A 17,853-nucleotide genomic window follows, 5' to 3' on the forward strand; every position below is an offset into this window, starting at 1 on the left:
CTTTCAGGACATGCATGATCTGACTGATACATACACCCTGTGTGATTAAGTGGGCTATTCTGTGGCAGGTTACATTTCCTGGCACTTGGGATTCCTGGACATGCAGCAGTGGATGGTGTCTTATGTGTATGGAATTGTGTGGGACACTCATGCTCAACAAGTACTGTCAAGTTACCACTTCTTGGATTATGGTGTATTCAAGTGCCATGTGTTTGCTCTGCAATGTGCGACATGTCCCTTGTAGCCCACTGTAAAGACTGGAGGGGGTATCTGTACTTCTGCTCTCTATATGGCAGAGGAGAGGCACAGAGGACCCCAGCCAAGATTCTATATAGGGAAGCGCTGGTCTAGCATTCAAGGCCTAGCTTCCCAGGAGGTGATGCAGGCTGGTTCTTAAGTACAGTGTAGTCCCCAAGCCCCCACAAAGGAATGTCCACACACATTGCAGCAGATACAGTTATACATAACGCATAGAGCCTATATGACCCCGAAGAGAATATCTAAGTTTGCAAACGCAGGAAGACAAGCATGCCCAAAATGCGATGAAGAAGATGCTGATATGACACACATGTTCTGGTCTTGCCCAGTGATTGAAGCTTTTTGGGGGGAAGTGGCACGGAAACTAGCGGATAAAGGGGTCACGCTCAACATAGATACGGCCTGGGCCTGCCTGTTGGGAGGGTTTCCCAGACCACGGAATACTAAACACCTTGGGAAACTGAGGGATGTGGCATATGTGCTTGCTAAAAGAAGGATTGCAATGGGCTGGAAGCAATGCCACAAGCCACGGGTAGAGGTATGGTGGCGGGACTTGCAAAAATGGGCGGAGGCTGAAACGGTGGTGTGGCAGGAGGCATGTAGCAAGTGCGGGGAAGAAGATGTGGGTAACCTGATGGCTTTGAGAATGTTAATAACAGGACTGTTTGGCACAGTAGTGGATTCTGCAGCTTCGGAAGGAAGCGATACCCAGCCACACGCAGCAGATACAGAACGAGAAACGCAAATAAGCGCTTGAGGGAGGGGTTTGGGGAGCAGTAATGAGCGTTAATTGATGTTCACGAGTCTATTGTAAATAATGCTGCAAGTTTGGTTTGTATTGTTTAATTGTTTTCAAAATAAAAATCTTTTTTTTAAAAAAAAGGAATGTCCACACACTGTATTACTGAAAACACAGTCTTTATTTAATTAATGTTCAGGGTTATGTCCAATATCACAATAACTCACTTTGTACTCAGTATCTACAATGGCAAATATACAGTTCTACGTGGTACCACTATTACTAAAAAGTGCATCAACTGTCCGGTTAAATGTCACACAAATCAGTTTGTAAAGGAAACCAACAATAGATATAAGAGGAAAGCAGTTGGTTAGAACAACTGGCAGAATACTGGCCCCTACCACTAGACACAGCTTTGTGTGATGATCCCCCCACCTGGGCAACCTTTAAAATAAAGATATATCACAAGCCCAGTCCATATATTGTTCTAGAATATTTCCAATAGTTCAGCAACCCCAAAGTACCTGGTGTTGTAGAGTTCTTCATCAGAAAATCGACAGCCCTTCTTGAGTGCACTCCCTTTATGGCAGGAGCCACGGGTCGTCGAACGCCCTGCGCTGAACACAGTGAACTACGTCGGTGAAGTGGCAGCTTCGTTCCTAGTGGTGCACATCGACAGGGAAGCGTAAACGTCCTGCATGTCGATAGTTCAGGATCGCAAAGAGTTTGAAGAACTGTGGCCCAGCAAGGGCGTCGAGTCGTCGGCGTCTCTGAGGTCTTTGGGTGGCAGGAAGCACACCGGCGGATTCTCCTCAGCGCATCGACGGCCTGGCTTTCTCCGGGGGGATAAGGCCGGCCGCGGTGTGGACGAGCACGCGCTGTGAATCGATGGCGGTCGTCGACGGTGGCGGACAACAGCCCAGGCGCTTCTCTTTGTGATTCCGCAGCAGTCCCCATCTCTGGTCGGCGGCCTGTCGTAGGTCTACCAGGGAGCTTTTGCAAAGATCAGCTGATGCATGATGGTCCCTCGTAGCTCGGGAAGAGGGCCACTTACCAGGTCCTCTCTGGGTCAGTCCTTGGAGACACAGCAGCTTTCAGATTGATGAAGAAGGGCAACAGCAATTCTTCTCTTCCAGCAGGGCTTCAAGGTCAAGCTTCAGTTTCAACTACAGTTTCTCTTCAGCTTCTGAACACGAATTCTAGCAGTCAGAGGCCCCCAGATATACTAGTTGATCTCCCATTCAGTCTGCTGGGTCACACTCAGGCAACCAATCGGTCAGAAGGGCATTCATGCAGGAAGGCATCCAATTAGGTGCATAGTACATTCAGGCCATTCACTTCTCTCCAGACACTCACAACAATGTATGTGTATTGGGACAAGTACCCAGCCATTTAACACTCCACACTGCATTCATACCAGCTTGGGCAAAGCTGTCTCAGTCATTGTGTCAAACACCAGATACTAGACATCCACAATACAGAATGCGTATTCATCACAATCCATTCACCCAGGTCCCACCCACAGGGTATACCCACAACATACAGTCACTGGTTGGCCTGGACTTCACAACAACACCATACATGGAACTTCCACCGAACAGCCAGTCAGGGCGAAGGGACAGAGTCAGGGATTCCCAGGACTTTGGGAAAACAAGGTAACAGGCAATAGAAAGCAAGAGGCCACAGGGGCCATCTTGTTTCCGATCAGGAATCAACTGATTCCAATGGCAGGGCTTGGGTATCCCAAAATGGAGGATACTCAGAGCATCTGTCAAATTCAGCATGGAGCTGCCACAAGCCCATACCCTGCTCTGTGGGCCACACACAGGTGCCCAAAAACATTCACTAGGGGCATAGGGTTGCACCCCCACCCATGGGTGCCATAAGGGTATCCCATGGGTCTGTACACCAAACCAAAAACTGGAAGAGCTGCACTGCCAGTAGTCCCATATAGACTCCTGGGCAGAAAACAATACAGAACACAAATGAAAAAGGACTACAGGACAAGGACAGGGAGAACCTGTCCCTCCAATGCATTTCCTGCATCACACCAACTTTCTACTTGCAACGTGCCATCTGTTTCATTGGCACAGTGGTGCATCCATGACGTCAGGATCTGGATCAGGATCCCGTCATGACTGTCTGTTCATGGCCAGTGTCCATTTGTATTTGGCTGTGGGTGTGTCAGTGGATGGTGGGCCTTTAGCTACATGGCACCAGTGTTCTTTTTCTAACTTGATGTAAGGGATCACTAGGAGCAGGAGTTAGGTTAATAAAAATGTGTCTTTATTGACTTCAAAAATGGTAACAAAAGAAAATTAAGTTGGGTAAGAACCCCTATTTAGAGTCCAAAATTCGTTATCAGCAGGCTTGGTTGGAGTATAAGGAAAAAACCATAGTTTAGTCTTCGTATGCCCACTGGAACCTCTCGGCTGCTTCCCCACCCTCTGCTGACCTCTGCAACAGAAAGGAAACAAATCTGTCAGTTTTTCCTTATCTCCTCCCTTATATAGGGGCTTGGACAATTCCACCCAATCAGGATGCTTCCCCGCCCGAAAGCTTGAAAAGCCCCTCCAAGCCCCGCCCCCTTCCTTGGAGGATCCTGGTCCCCATAATGGAGCCCGCACTGGTGCCTTGTGGAGAATTCTGGTTTTCATTGTAAAAGTACACGGTAAGTTCTGTGATACAATAATGCTGTCTTCTACAGTTTTCTGTGGTGCATTCTTTTGTTTACTAACACGCTCGTATGGTTTTCTGTTCCGGTCATTATGACTGCGATTTGACTTCGAAAGGAACTTGCTGCCCTTAATCTGAAAACAGCTTAAACAAGTTTTTCCCTCGGCTGCCCGAGCCGGCGCTGACTTCAGAGGGAACATGTTGCCTTTGACGTGTAAACTATTTACATGAGTCATATCTTTTCCCGCGGCTGCCTGAGCCGGTGCTTTTATGAAGTCTGTACTTGTACAGCCGCGGCCGTGAATATCAGGGCATGGGTGTGTTTCGTTTTCATGATCCAGCACTGTTTTATTTTCTGTCTCTTGTCCCCACCAACCCTCCTTTGGGTTTTCCGTGCCTGGAGCTTCTGTCAGATTGTCACACATGCATCTACATTTTCATATTCATGGGTCACTCCCTCAGGGATGTTCATGTTTGGGTTTTATCCAGATCTTGGGCAGTGGTTCTGTGGATGGGTATTGCATTCCTCTGACTTAGCATTCCTTTGGGGTGCCCTGGGTGAGGTTGCTCTTGTGTGTCAGGGTGTGAAGCTGCACTGCAACACAGACAAGGTGCATTGTGGTTGTTGTGGTCACATGTGTTATGGTGTTTGGACAAGTGTGTGCCCATCACTATTTGGGGGTTCAGGTGTGATGGCCGTATGCATGTGTCCTTGTGTGCCAAACGTATATGCAACTGGTGCTTTGATGGTGCTGGCTGTGGCTCCTGGTGGCATGCATGCATGCCTTCCTGTGGGTCTGCCCCCCTACATTTGGTGTACATTGGCAGTGCTGATGGCAATCCTGCTACCTATGTCACCTTGGATTATGTTCAGCAACTAGGTGATGGGAGCCCTGGCCAGCCTGTACCAACTGTCCATCAGTTATGGCCCAGGGTGTTGGCCTGACCCTGGGGATGGCTGGCCGCCTTGCTGGGGCTGGTCTCCTACTTCCACTGCCCCCCTGTTCTCCCTGTGCCTGGGCTGGTTGTCAGACCTCTGTAGCTCCTGGTGCAGCATGTAGAGGTCCACATCACGACTCATTGCTCCAAATGGCAACATGGTGCTGGGAAGGGTGTGTGGGGCCAGAGTGGGTCTTTTGTAGGCCCCTTGTGTGCATTGTCTGCACCTGTGGCTTCCTTGCTGTCTCCTCCCTGTTCGTAATGGCAACATGATGTTGGGAAGGGTGTGTGGTGCCAGGGTTGGTCTTTTGTAGGCCTCTTGCATGCATTGTTTTCACCTGTGGCTTTGTTACTCTCACCTGTGTTCTTTTATTACCTCCAGTATTTGGCAGGGGGTATTTTCAGAGATATTAGCGCCGGTTTTCAAGCGCTAGCAGCGCCGATGCTGTACTTGTGATAGGTCTGTAATAGCGCGATTGGTTGTTGACGCAATTACAGCCGGTGCCGTAATAGCGTCCCACTGTAATTGCACAGGCTGGATTGCAGTCGTGATCCAGCGGAGTGGTATTGGTGGCGCTAATACTGTTACCGTCGGATTTAAGGGCTACCGCCCAACTCTTGACGAGGCCCACAGTGTCTTTTGAGTCCCCCTTTTTAAATCAAAACCTTTAAAAAACTGCTAGTGTGCAGGGAGAAAAGAAATAGCTAATCAGGGTACCAAATAAAGAAACTGTACACCAGCATTTCTTTGTCTGCCTTTCATTTTGTGTGTTAAAGGGTATTATAATCCAGTGTGTCTTCCTTAGGGGTTTTGGTGGAATCGAATCCCAACCTTTACCTTTTCATCCCACGTCCACTTCCCTCAGATGTACTCCAAGGGGATCCTGGTTTCAGGTAAGTTGGGGGTGGAGACAGGTAAGAGGCTGGTCAAGTATTTTTAGGAGATGGGCCTCATCACGAGTTGGGCGGTATCCCGGCAGTAGACCGCCCATGCAAATTGTGTTACTGCTACTCAGTCTGGCCCTATTAGCGTTGGATCATGAGAAGTGGGAAGGCGGGAAATCCCCATTCCCCATTGGGTCCATTGGACCCAATGGGACTGGAGGGTGCTATTAACACCAGCGGTAATAGGGCCGGCAGTAATAGCACCAGAACAGGGCACTAAATGGGATTTTCACCTCCAGCAGAAAGCATGGGGTAATAAAGCCCATTTAGCACCCAACTCGTGTTTGGGCAAGCCCATAAATGCGGTGGTGACTGCATTACCGCTGCATTTAAGGGCTACAGCCTAACTCGTGATGAGGCCCACAGACTATGTTAAAACGTGTATTAGTGCGTCCCCTACACCTGTCTGCCAATAAGTAAGTTGGAACCACCCCGTGGACATTTTCTCTGTCTTTTTGACTCCTGAGGAATCCTTGACATGGTCTCATTTACCTTCAATAACACAAGGTCATTTTGACTCATGATTAGAGCTATGCTTCAATTTCCAAAAATAGGAGTTTGCTATGTCGACTCATGATTAGAGCTTGGCTTTTATTCTCCCCAATAAAACTGGTACATTTAACAGAATATTTGGAAGAGCCAAATACCACTACCAGAAGCTGCGCCCCCATGTTGCCTATATGTTGGGAACCAGAAATTGCGACATGTGCAGTACCAGTGAGGATGCCTATACCACAAAAAAATCCATGAGATAAGGTATCCATTGAGAAAACCCTATATGCATTCACAAAGAAATAATGGTCTTCTGGAAAGAAGTGTGAAAATGAATGGGAAAGGAGACTGGTGACGTCATATGAAGCAGAACTGACGCACCTAGAAAAGACACAAATGAAGAAGTACTATAGACATTCTATAGGATATTAGGATGAGGTATCGAAGAAACGCAACATTTAGGGATCGAAATGAAGATTGCTCATGCGAAGAAACACTGAAGAAAATGCAAAGTCCTTTTACAATTGTACAGATGCTGTAACGCAAGTAGACGAAGAGATCCTGAGACTGGCTACGTAGTAAATAGATTGCGGCAATGCGCCAATGTATATTCATAGGAATGTATAGAATCTGGATGTTCCACCGCGCGCTTTAGCAAATTTGAACCCTGTGAATGGAAAGGGCTTAAAGTGTGGCGCAGTTGAAAACAGCGAATGGTGAAGGAGAATTCAAGAAAGGCTGGCTGGCCCAGCATCAAGAGTCGCGGCCACCGTGAGCTTGGTTAGCTGTCAAGAAGCTACATGAATGCGAGAAAGAAGCAAACTCGTTTTGAGGTATAATGGAAAAACACTGAAGGTATCAAGAGTTCATCATTTAATAGTATTCTATGCAACAAAAAGCTCAAAAACGTGGTCTCCAGTCACATGGTCAGATGGAAATAGACTGTGGGTCGAGCTACAACAAAACCAGAAGATAATACCATGCCATTCTCCCTTGAGTCCACAGTGAGTCTCTACAAGGCCGAGTTCAAAGCCTTAATTGAATGGCAGACCGCAGGAGTGATGATGGATGAGAGCTAATTGGGTGGGGAGACATGACCAGGCCGACTCTCCCAGCACCTGGGGTAACCAGCTTACGTGCTGCTATCAAGTGGAATATTGCAGAAGGGTACAAGCGTGTAAACCAATCATAGAGGACCACATTTTTAGGAGCCATATAGTTTGTTAAGCCAATATGGTGTCATGTATAAGTATGACATATAAGATGACTTGCACCTGGGATGGGCTTAGTAGTCCACCTGGTCTTAGTTACTCAATCACAACTCCCGTCAGTATGGGACTTAAAACTAGATGTTCACTTTAATCCTATCACATGCCCTACTAGGGTTTCTTAGTTTGCCACCTAGAATGACATCAGTAGTGACAAATTGTTGGTATAACAATGCTATTTTTTCATGTGATGGTTTGAGAGAAATCTAGCGAATGTTCGTTGATGTCCGCTGTAACGCCGCTCCGTGTTTTAGATAATTGTTTATAAAACAGTACAGTGTTTTGCCAACTTCCTGAGTCGGTCTGATCATTGATGTATGAGTACCCATCCATCTCTAAGTATTGCTTCCTCGTCTTAAAGGGCCTCTGGTCCCGGGTTTCATGTGGTAGCAGAGTATGGTTAAAGATCTGTTGACCAAATAGGCTTTTAAGGGTCTCGGAATATCAGACGTCCTCTGCCATTTAGCTGGAGGACCGCAAGGCTTCCTGTGGATAGCGGCCGACCGAGATGTTCTTGCAAGATAATAGAGATATGTGGGACGGGTTCCTCTTTCATGAAATATCTGCCTGGTTTTCACAAGGAGCTGAGCGGACCAAAAACGACTGTGGCTGGTAGAGAAGGAGACAGTCCAGAGGGTCAGGAGCTGAAAAGCGAATGGTGAGTAGATTGAGAAAGGTGGCAAAAAACTGAATAAATAAATAATTGGAGAAAGTGATCATGGGAAGAAAGTAATGGAGGGTTGATTGGGTATTTAGTTAATGACGAAGAGCATCAAATAAAGGTATATGATGAGGAGCGTCACAGATAAGCCCAGAGTCCTACGTTCAAGGAATGTTTTTAGTAGAAGTTATATCAAAATCCAAGTGGATAAATAGACGACACACAGACAAGGTGGTTGTAAGGGAAAACGTACACTCCTATCGGAGTATTTTTAGGGGCAAGAATAGCAGCTATGAGCACTGAGAAGGGATACATGTTGAGGCCAGCTAGTCTGTCTGTTTGTGTATTTTATGTGTTTTATCTATAGAGAAAAGAATGATATGTCGAAGAACGACAAATAATAGGATGTGTTAAGAGGTTGAGAGTAAAGAAGTGTATTTGTTTAGTCATTGTCGGTGCCGACTGAATAGGTAGATTGAAGTAAAGTGTGAAATAGAGGTTTGGAGTGGTGGCAAGTGATGTGCGCTCATATTGTTTTTCTGAAACATATTTTTTGTGTAAAATAACAATAAGTATCGACAGTCGATTAAGACTTGTCACTATGGAGGATGTTATTCCGTTAATGCACCTGTGTAGGCAACTGCCAAAACACACACCCAAACTTAAGCAATATAGTGCAGAATGGGTTAACGGCACGGCAGATAAAATGTTTATGCCATGGCCACAAGATAGATAATTGTCCAAAGTGGTTTTGCAACACATGACCACATTCCTGCATGCTGCGTACATGGGAAACAAATTGGAAAAAAGGTTAGCTAGCTTAGAGCCTTGGAAGATGTACCAAGAGGAACGGGAAAATCCGCCTCCTGTGGACTGGATGCTTAACCAGTGTAAAGAGGGGGTGTTGAGACTTCTGCTCCCCCTACCGCGCCTGGAGTAAATGGTGATGGTACAAAAGGATTGTGTACATTAAGGGAACTAAAGGCAGCAACAGGATATTGTAATCCAATACATGAACCACCTGTTTATAGCAGCGAGGAGAGTCCAGAAAGGACTTCAGAAAAGGAAGTTATCTCTAAAGTCAAACAGGAGAAGCAGAAAAGTGAACGACCAAGTGAGACCCTAGAAACAGAATGAGAAATTAAGAGATGGAAAGGAGAAAAAGACAAAACTGGCGATATAGCGATCATACAAAATTAATGGATGAGTGGACAGATTTTGCTCAAACTTGATGAGAAGAACATCAAGGAAGTGTGGCAAGGGTATGATCAAGATGAGTAGGATAAAAAAGACAGGGAACAAGAGAAACAATTGAAAGAAGATGAGAATAAGAAAAGAGTAGACAAAGACGAGAGCAGATGTACCAGGAAGAACAGCTAAGAAAGGAAGAAAGAGCAGAAGAGCAAAGAAGATATGAAAATAGACAAAGAGCAATCAAAGAATGAGACAGGTTAGAAAAGAAGAGAGAAGAACAGAAATTAAGAGATGAAAGAATGCAAAGACGCAGAGACCAAGTGCTGCGTAGGGCAAATGAAAGAAGGGAAACAAAAAGACAGGAAGAAGAAAGGGTTAGAGGGGAAGCAAATAAACTAAGGGAATTTGATGAGGAAATGGAATGAAAGAGAAGATAAAGGGCGTGCGATATTGATTAGATTGAGAAAGAGTTAATGGAACCAAATCCAGTAGTATTATGGGGCAACATAGAGGAGATTCTCCAGTTGCAAGAAGCAATGCCAGGATCCTCTAGAGTAGACCTAGGGGAGAATTTCAAGATAGGCAATATCAGAGCCAGAATTGATAAAGCTTATCAGGAGATGAGAGCAAAAAGTGAATCAAGGAACAGGGGAAAAGAAGATCGATTTGAAATTTTCCAGCCATGAGGTAAGGAGGGAAGCCTGTTTAGTCTCGAGCTCATAGCCTTGTCTTTGGGCAGGCTGACTCTAAACAGAGATGAGAAGATGACAGCCTTACTAGTTGGGGACAAGATATGTCAGACGAAGACAGGGAAACCTTCCGTGGGGAGGAGGGTTTCAGTGCATGCGGTCCTGAGGGATGCTACCAGACAGATAAGGAAGTAAGACTTAGACCAACCTAAAGAAAAGACGCCAAAGCCTCTGGTGTACTCAGAGCGACCTAAAGGCTGATCTCATAGTAAGAGGGGGGAATCGCTGCCATATGTGAGTAGACTGAGGTTATTACCAGGTAGAAGGCAATCAGGAACCATTGTCCATGCTATTGATAGGCAGATGATGGGAGCCGATTGCGAATTTTGGATCTCGCGATTCCCTTTACTAGAGAAAGGAGGAGTCAGACCGCAGTATATCCCTTGGCCCCAGATGGATAAAGACAATTTAAGATGTAAACTTCCCAGCTCAATGGCGGGCACGGGGAATGGATTTATGAATTGGAAAAAAAATGACAGGAGGAAATACTTTAGCCATTAAAGGACTTCAAGCAGCTATCCTTGGGGAAAGGGCAGATGACTTGTGGAGGAGAGCAGGATACTCAAGTGTCACAGCACACAACACAACACGTGATGGTGCGCAGTTCAATAATTGTAGGGGGGCAGTAGGCAATTGTAGGAAAGCGCTTAGAGTACAATATCCTGGTGTGTCAGATATGGTGCAATTATGGCACATAAGATGAAAGAGGCCGAAGATCTGCTTGCTTACATTCAACATTTTCAGGAACAGTGGTCTTTGGGGGAAAGCAATACCTGTATTCTTTCATATTTTGTGTCAGGGACTGCCAGAACAGGTACAGAGACAGCTCAAGAAGCTAGTGTGAATGGAAGCAAAGCCATGGGCAGAAATACAGTTGACCATTGCGCATCATTGATGATTGTTGCAAGAGAAAAATAAAAAAAGGGAAGATGCTAGGAACCTCGAGGAAGCTAAATTAGTTCTGAAGAAATTGTCAAAATACGCTATAGAAGGAGCGGTAATGACAATCGCACTGGGGCAGAGATGCAGCAAGTAGCAGATATGTCACAGGCGAATAATTAATAGCAATCGGATGAAGGAGGGAATAGGTTCATGCCGAGAGGCAGGAGACCTGGTTTCAGAAGAAGGTGAGGTTTCCAGAATAATCAAGGAGGTTTTCAGAATGTACAGAATGATAATCAAAGCATGCAGGGAGGGCAGATTAGAAAACTCCCTCCTGTCTGGTGGACAAGTGGAATGACAGGGCACATTGCACGAATATGTGGGAGTCAAGGGTATGTGCAAAATGGGAAATTCCCGCGAGGGGTGATAGCTTATCCTCCAGCATATATCCCACAAAGTAGGGACGGGTTTGACCAAGATCAGACAGTGTATCAGCCATTGCAACAGGGCAGTCACAACACGCACCTATACAGATACAGCAAAATGCAAACACAGGACAGTTATTGACCCATAGAGTAGGGGGTGTCACTGTCATGGGAGGGAGTCATTTCACAAGCACAGGAATAAGCATGTACCCACAATAGGATAGCTCACAGGGTGACTTGATGTGCTCAGCACTATTGGTGATGCCACATCCTCAAGAGGAACCGAGGGTTGATGTTAGCATAGGATGCAATCATTTTCGTTTTTAGTAGACACTGGGTCAACTCGCTCATGTATACGAGAGGGAACATTTTTGCTATCAGGCAATGCCATGAATGATCAAGGGTTCTCTGGAAATACAAGTAGAGTTCCTTTTACTGAGAAATTACCAGTCTCTATTGGAGAATGTGATATTTTGGGCCGAGATTTAATGATGAAGCTAAATATGACAAGTTCCTTCACTGATGAAGGTACAGTGTGTTCCACGCCAGGAATACATTATTCAAACAGGGGCAAATTTATCATGGCTTTTACAGGACAAATAACTTGGCGAGGAAACTGTTTTCACTAAGGGATACACATTTTTTTAACATTGTTAACCGGTTAAGTGGGTAAGATTATGAGGGTACCTGACAAATTCGTGTTCAGGCCACATGTGCCTATGGATGAAGAGGGGGGACAGATTATTCCCTTAGAATTAAAGGCAGTCATAGTACGAGGGGAACTGGCTATGCTCGAAGGAACCAATGATGATGGCAGGCCATGGAGAACGGTAATTGGCATTGTGGAAGGGTATAGATTGACTGACGTCACTGACGAGGATATGTTTAAAGACGATCCGTCAGACGATGAAGTGGTGTTCGAGGTGAGCATTATTGGATTAGGATAGAAAGAAGAGAAATCCCACAGAAAATGGTGATAGTGCGGCAGCGTCCCCCATTTGTTGATGAAGACATGGAAAAGATGCCAACCTCTTTATGGACTACGGGACACCATGACATAGGCCTGTTGAAGGGGGTGGGAGAAGTTAAGATTAAGCTGAAACCAGGAGCAAGTTTACCTTGAGCAAGGCAGTATCTTGTAGCATTTAATTCAGGACATGAAGCCGATTAACCAGATTGTAGATGCAGAGTGTCCTCTAGTTCCGAATCCTGCAACGATTTTATGCATAGGCACATTATTTCACAGCGATTGACTTGAAAAATGCATTTTTCTCAATCCCGTTGCACAAGGATTCCCAAATTCTTACATCATTTACGTTCCATCAGACTAAACTGAAAAGCACACGTTTGCCCCAAGGGTACTGTGAGTCTCCATCGATCTTTAATAGAGTCCTGCAGATGGCCTTAAGCAATATTGATTTGCCAAGCATTGTGTTGCAGTATGTAGATTATATTTTAGTCTATAGCACAACAGAAGAATAGTGCAGACGGGACTCGATTAATTTAATGATTATTCCAGCAGACAAAGGATATATACATAGGTCAGTTAATTTTGCATGAAGGAAAGAAAGTTACACCTGAAAGAGCTGAGGCAATTATGAAAACACCAAAACTGCACATGATAAAGCAAATGCAACAGTTTCTAGGACTGTGTAATTATGTCAGAGCATGGGTATTTCACTATAGTATAAGTACAAGACCCCTTTTGCAGGCTCTGAATAAAGCACAGGTGAATAACAAAAACATTGAATGGACTGAGAAAATGGAGGAAGGGTTTGATGAATTAAAAAAGCTATTTGCACAGCTCCAGTTTTAGGAATTCCCAATTTTTCTGAGGAGTTCTTCCTCTTTTCATACACAAATGGAACAGTCATGACAGCATTTCTCATGCAGAGAAGCAATCTAGGGCACAAACTCTTAGCATATTATAGTTGGATTCTAGACCCAGTTATGAGAGGACACTTTCCTTGTGAACAATCGCTGGCAGCAGCCGTATTCACTATTCTGAAGTCCACAAGCATAGTGATGGGGTGTTCCATGACTTTATTTGTTGAGCATGTATTATTTGCTGCCTTGGAGAACCCCAAGGGTACATTGATGTCTCAAAGAGCCTCTGCTTATGAGGTGGTCATATCAAATCCAGCGATCAAAATAGTCAGGTGTAAAATAGTGAATCCTGCCACGCTTGTAGCCGAACCATTGGCAGGGGACGAGCAAGTACATGATTGCTCCAATTATGAGGAATTCTATGATGAGATCCCAAGGGTAAAGTAGAATGCTCTACCAGCGGGGGAGGTTCACTTTATTGACAGGCCTTCAAAAATCGATCATACTGATGGAGAAAGGCATTCAGGATCAGCTGTGGTAAGGCACAGAGCTAACTTGGAATTTGAAGTTGTAGCAAGTGCGAGGCTGCCGTATCATTTTTCAGCACAGGTTGCAGAGCTGTTGGCGCTTATTGTCACACTCAGAATCATGCAGGGCAGGAAGTGATGGTGTACAGTGACTCTGCCTACGTGAAGTCAACTGTGCACGCAGGGTTAGCACAGTGGAAAAGGAGAGGCTACCTCTGAGCGGATAGCGCTCTAGTGCAACACGCAACATTAGTGGACAGGCTTACCAAGGCACTACAACTCCAAGTAGCCATTGCAATAGTTAAGTGCACAGCTCATACTAAGGTAACTGATTTTATTTCACACAGAAACCAAGCAGGAGACGAAGAGGCCAAAAGGTTTGCATATTCGTCTGACATTTACAGTTTTGATACTCCTGATGTGAAAGAGAAAATGCTTACAATGATGGTTATCGATGAAGGGTTTAATCATTTGTCAAGAACGCAATTGATGGAAGTTCAAGGTGGGGCACCACAGGACGAAAAAGAGCTGCAGACACAGAGGGGCTTTTCTGGATCCCCTTCTGATGCATTGTGGTGACAAAAAAGCAATGGTAAACCGGTGATGCTTGTGGCCTTATTAAGGGTGGTGTTAGAACAGCTACACTACCTTGCACATGTAACTAGGGAGAGCCTTGCAGCATCTATCACGGAGGACTGATTTGTACTGAACCCGTTAGAGCACGTTGCTTTTTTCATGTAGTAAATTGCATCCTATGTCAAACGTTTACTGCTGGGCACACCCTGCGAACAGTCAGAGGAGTGATGCCTCGACCAAATGGTCCTTTTCAGTATTTACATATTGACTATGTTGCCATGCTGCAAGTATGTCATGGATACAGGTATATGATAATTGTAGTGTGCCCCTTCTCAAGATGGGTTGAAGCTGGTCCATGCACACATCTTGATGCCATTTGTGCTGCAAAGTTTTTAGTTTGAGAAGTATTTCCTAGATGGGAAGTATTTCTGCTGAGATCTGACAATTGACCCCATTTTGTAAATGAGGTATTCAAACAGATTAGCTATTTCTTAGTAATAAACATACATTTTCTTCTGCTTATACCCCGCAAGCGAATGGGATATGTGATATGTGAGAGACTCAACGTCTTCTCATGGAAAGGATAGCAAAAGTTAAATTGACACTGAAGAAGGGGGTGACTGCATTGCCTGCCCCTTGCATTATATGCACTAAGAAATCAGCCCGGTTCAGACCACCACTTCACGCCCCACAAGCTAGTTACAGGGAGGTGGATGAGAACACCTCTGACTCCTCCATTGTGGAATAGAAGTGATGCCCAGACAACTGCAGAATTGCTAGGAAATTAGTTACATGCATACTTAACATGTATGACCAATAGAATCTCTGTCATTTCAAATCAACTCAAGCAGAAGGGGTGTCTGTCTTAAGTCACAGATGTAGACAATACAGCAACCAGACTTGAAAAGTTATGTGTTCGTAAACTTTTTTCCGGAGACTCTGTTTTAATTAGGAATTTCACTAGAAAGTGGCACGAGCCCACTGTCGGGGAGTTTCTCCCGGGGTCGGCTGGGCCTTCCGCAGACCTCTGTCCAGACTCTCGAAATTCGTGGGGCTCGCAGGCCCGTTTTTGCCTCAGTATGATGCGCTACTTGCGTCACCTGGAAAAGTAAGCAAAAAACCTATCGCCACTCTGGATTGGTTCCTCGAGTGGTAGGGTTAGTATAGCATACGTATAGAGAACGTTGTTAGTGGTTAAGGGTCAGTCAGGTGGTACACTTGGGTTGTCCCTTCTATTAGATACTTGAAAATTGTTACACGAAGACCCCTAATGATTGGCTAATGTTAGTGGCGTCAGTGATGAGTGCCCCATGTTCTGATTGGTCCACTCGCGAGCCCCTCAGCCTGGGACCATCGTTGTTACCAGCTCGCGGTGTACCTGTCATTTGCAACAATATGTAACTATGTGTTCGTGCAGACAATGCGTGGATTTGCTCATATGCCTGAGAGCAGACCATTCCCATTGCTGTAGGTGTCCATTGGGTCATTTCATTGTTGCAGCCTGTGTCCCAGACGTGGGACCCAGGCGACTTCTCCCTCGTGGGTCTGGCACCCTGTCAGGTTTGGCTTGGTCACGTGAGGAGAGACCGTGGCTGAGGCAGAATTCTGCACATTTAAAGTTGTATTTGCCTCTGCGTGTCTGGCTTTGCTTACAGGTGCGACCTTGGCGTCGGCTGGTAGCATACGAGTTGCAACATCGCTCCCTTGGCTATCATTTCTCGCTGGGCTCGTTCTGCGGGGTCAGCAATTGTACTCTTGCTCACCCAGTGTTCATGGAGGCTCTTGCTTGCGGCCTACTAGGGCCTGGCGCATAGGTGGGGATGTTTAATGCACTGCACTTAAGTTGCAGTGTCACATTGCTTCACAGGCAGTATCATGTCTTCATTGTGTTTTCATTGCAATGCAAGGGTCGGGAGAAGCGTCAGCAAGCATGTAAATGAGTGCTTTGTGCGTCTTGCGTTTCTGCATTTCGGAGAACCTATGTGAAAAATAATAAAGATGCGCGTCAGTGGGTGTGTCCGTCACCTACGTCATAGCACTGAGTATGTTCTTCGTGTGGATTGGTGTGGGGGTGTCCAGTGTGCATGGTTGTACGGGTGGTCTTGACAGTTGGCTAGGTCGTCATGGCATCTCTAACAATGTATTTCCTTATTGTTGAAGGGCTTAGTCGAGTTCATCCATGCCGCAGGTGTCGGCTTGAGCAGGGCAGGCTGACGGGCAGGCTGGTGGGCACATCCGTATGTTCCTGTACCAAGGTATTTGGTCGTCTGGTAGATAAGCAAATTCATCTCGTGGCGGGTATCTGGGTCTCGATCCTCTAGGCCAGGGGCGCGAGGAGATTGGGGGGAGTCTTTTCTCCCATTCTCCCACTTCAGTCCCCCCTCTGGTCGACTTGTCGACCACAAACAAATCCTTTTCTTTATCTCCTCTTACTCTCCATATTTTAGTTACTCCTCCCAGGTGTCCATAGTGGTTTACATGGTCCTCAAATGACCAATACATATATACACAACTTCCTCCCGGTTTGCAGTATACCCATCTCCCGATGTAGCTCCTCGGGTTTCTTGGGTTTACGAGCTTTACGGATGGTGGGTCCAGGTGGTTGGTGATGATCTGTTTGCGCAGTCTCTCTCTTTCCTTTATTATGGTGTCTGTGTGCTGGTCATCATCAGTTGGCATCAAGGGGTGCATACCAACCATTTCGATCATTTCGTCTGTAGTGCGTGCCTTCCGGGCCTTCCAGAACCTTATTATAATCAATGCAGCCCCAGCCAGTATTATACATCCAACTATAATCTTCAGCCCGTCCGACAGCCATGATGGCATCCATGACCATAACAATGAAAACCAGCTGTCATCCTTCTTCACTCCTTTACTTTCTTCCATCATTTTGGAGTGCATTTGGGCCAGTTGTGATACTGCTTCGGTGAGTGTACCATTGTCGGCATCGTTAGCAGGAATAAATGTGCAGCATGATTGTCCTATCTTTGCGCAAACTCCTCCCTCCATCGCTGTAAGGAGATCCAATACATATCTGTTCTGTAGTGCTACCATCCTCACCGCTCGTAGTTCCTCTTTTATTGCATTGATTCCGTTTACCGTTGAATTAATAGTCATCATCAGCTCCCATCGGGTTATCTGGAGCCATTTAGCGTTTGCATAAGCTTGTAGTCCAGGGTGTATTATTGACGAGAAGAACATTGCGGCTCTGCTAAATAATCTGTGTTCTGGTGGGATAGAAGTGAGTGCTGTTTCCGACCTTCCCCACAGGTAGTTTCCTGTCAGAGGTTCTCCTTGTCTCTTTTTCCTGTTCAGGACATTATTGTTGTTGTTGTCGTTGTCCGAACCCCTCTGTGGTTGTACCGATCTCTTCTTCCTCTTGTTCCCTTCATCCATTTTGGGGAAGTTGGCCATGTTCACATGTTTTTGGGGTACCACTAGTGATGTTACATTAATGTGTACCATTGTGCATATACCATTCCACAACGGGGGCAGGGTGTGATATGCCTTATTTCCGCAGGCCCAGTACTGATCCATTAACACTGCTGTTCCTGCACCCCCCTCTGGTAACTCTAACATGCTTGCACAGTTGGTGTTGTATCCCACCTCTACATCTCCTCTATGTTGGTAGCATAACTTGGGTGCGGTCAACGGTAGTATGCTCATTGGGCCTTCATCCTTCTCCATCCATGTCA

General features: G+C 45.7%; 1 long non-coding RNA gene across 1 annotated transcript in view; it reads right to left on the bottom strand.

The window, feature by feature from the left end:
* Nucleotides 1-3,267: 3,267 nt before the first annotated feature.
* Nucleotides 3,268-17,853, bottom strand: part of LOC138467158 (uncharacterized) — a 162,461-nt gene continuing 147,875 nt past the window's right edge. The window contains exons 3-4 of the long non-coding RNA XR_011268082.1: nt 12,347-12,437; nt 3,268-3,454 (exon numbers count right to left, since the gene is read on the bottom strand). This is a non-coding gene — a long non-coding RNA (uncharacterized lncRNA). The remainder of the gene's footprint in view (nt 3,455-12,346; nt 12,438-17,853) is intronic.

Source organism: Ambystoma mexicanum, chromosome 4q (genome assembly GCF_040938575.1).
Source record: "Ambystoma mexicanum isolate Mex_15411 chromosome 4q, UKY_AmexF1_1, whole genome shotgun sequence".
Taxonomy (NCBI): Eukaryota; Metazoa; Chordata; class Amphibia; order Caudata; family Ambystomatidae; genus Ambystoma; species Ambystoma mexicanum.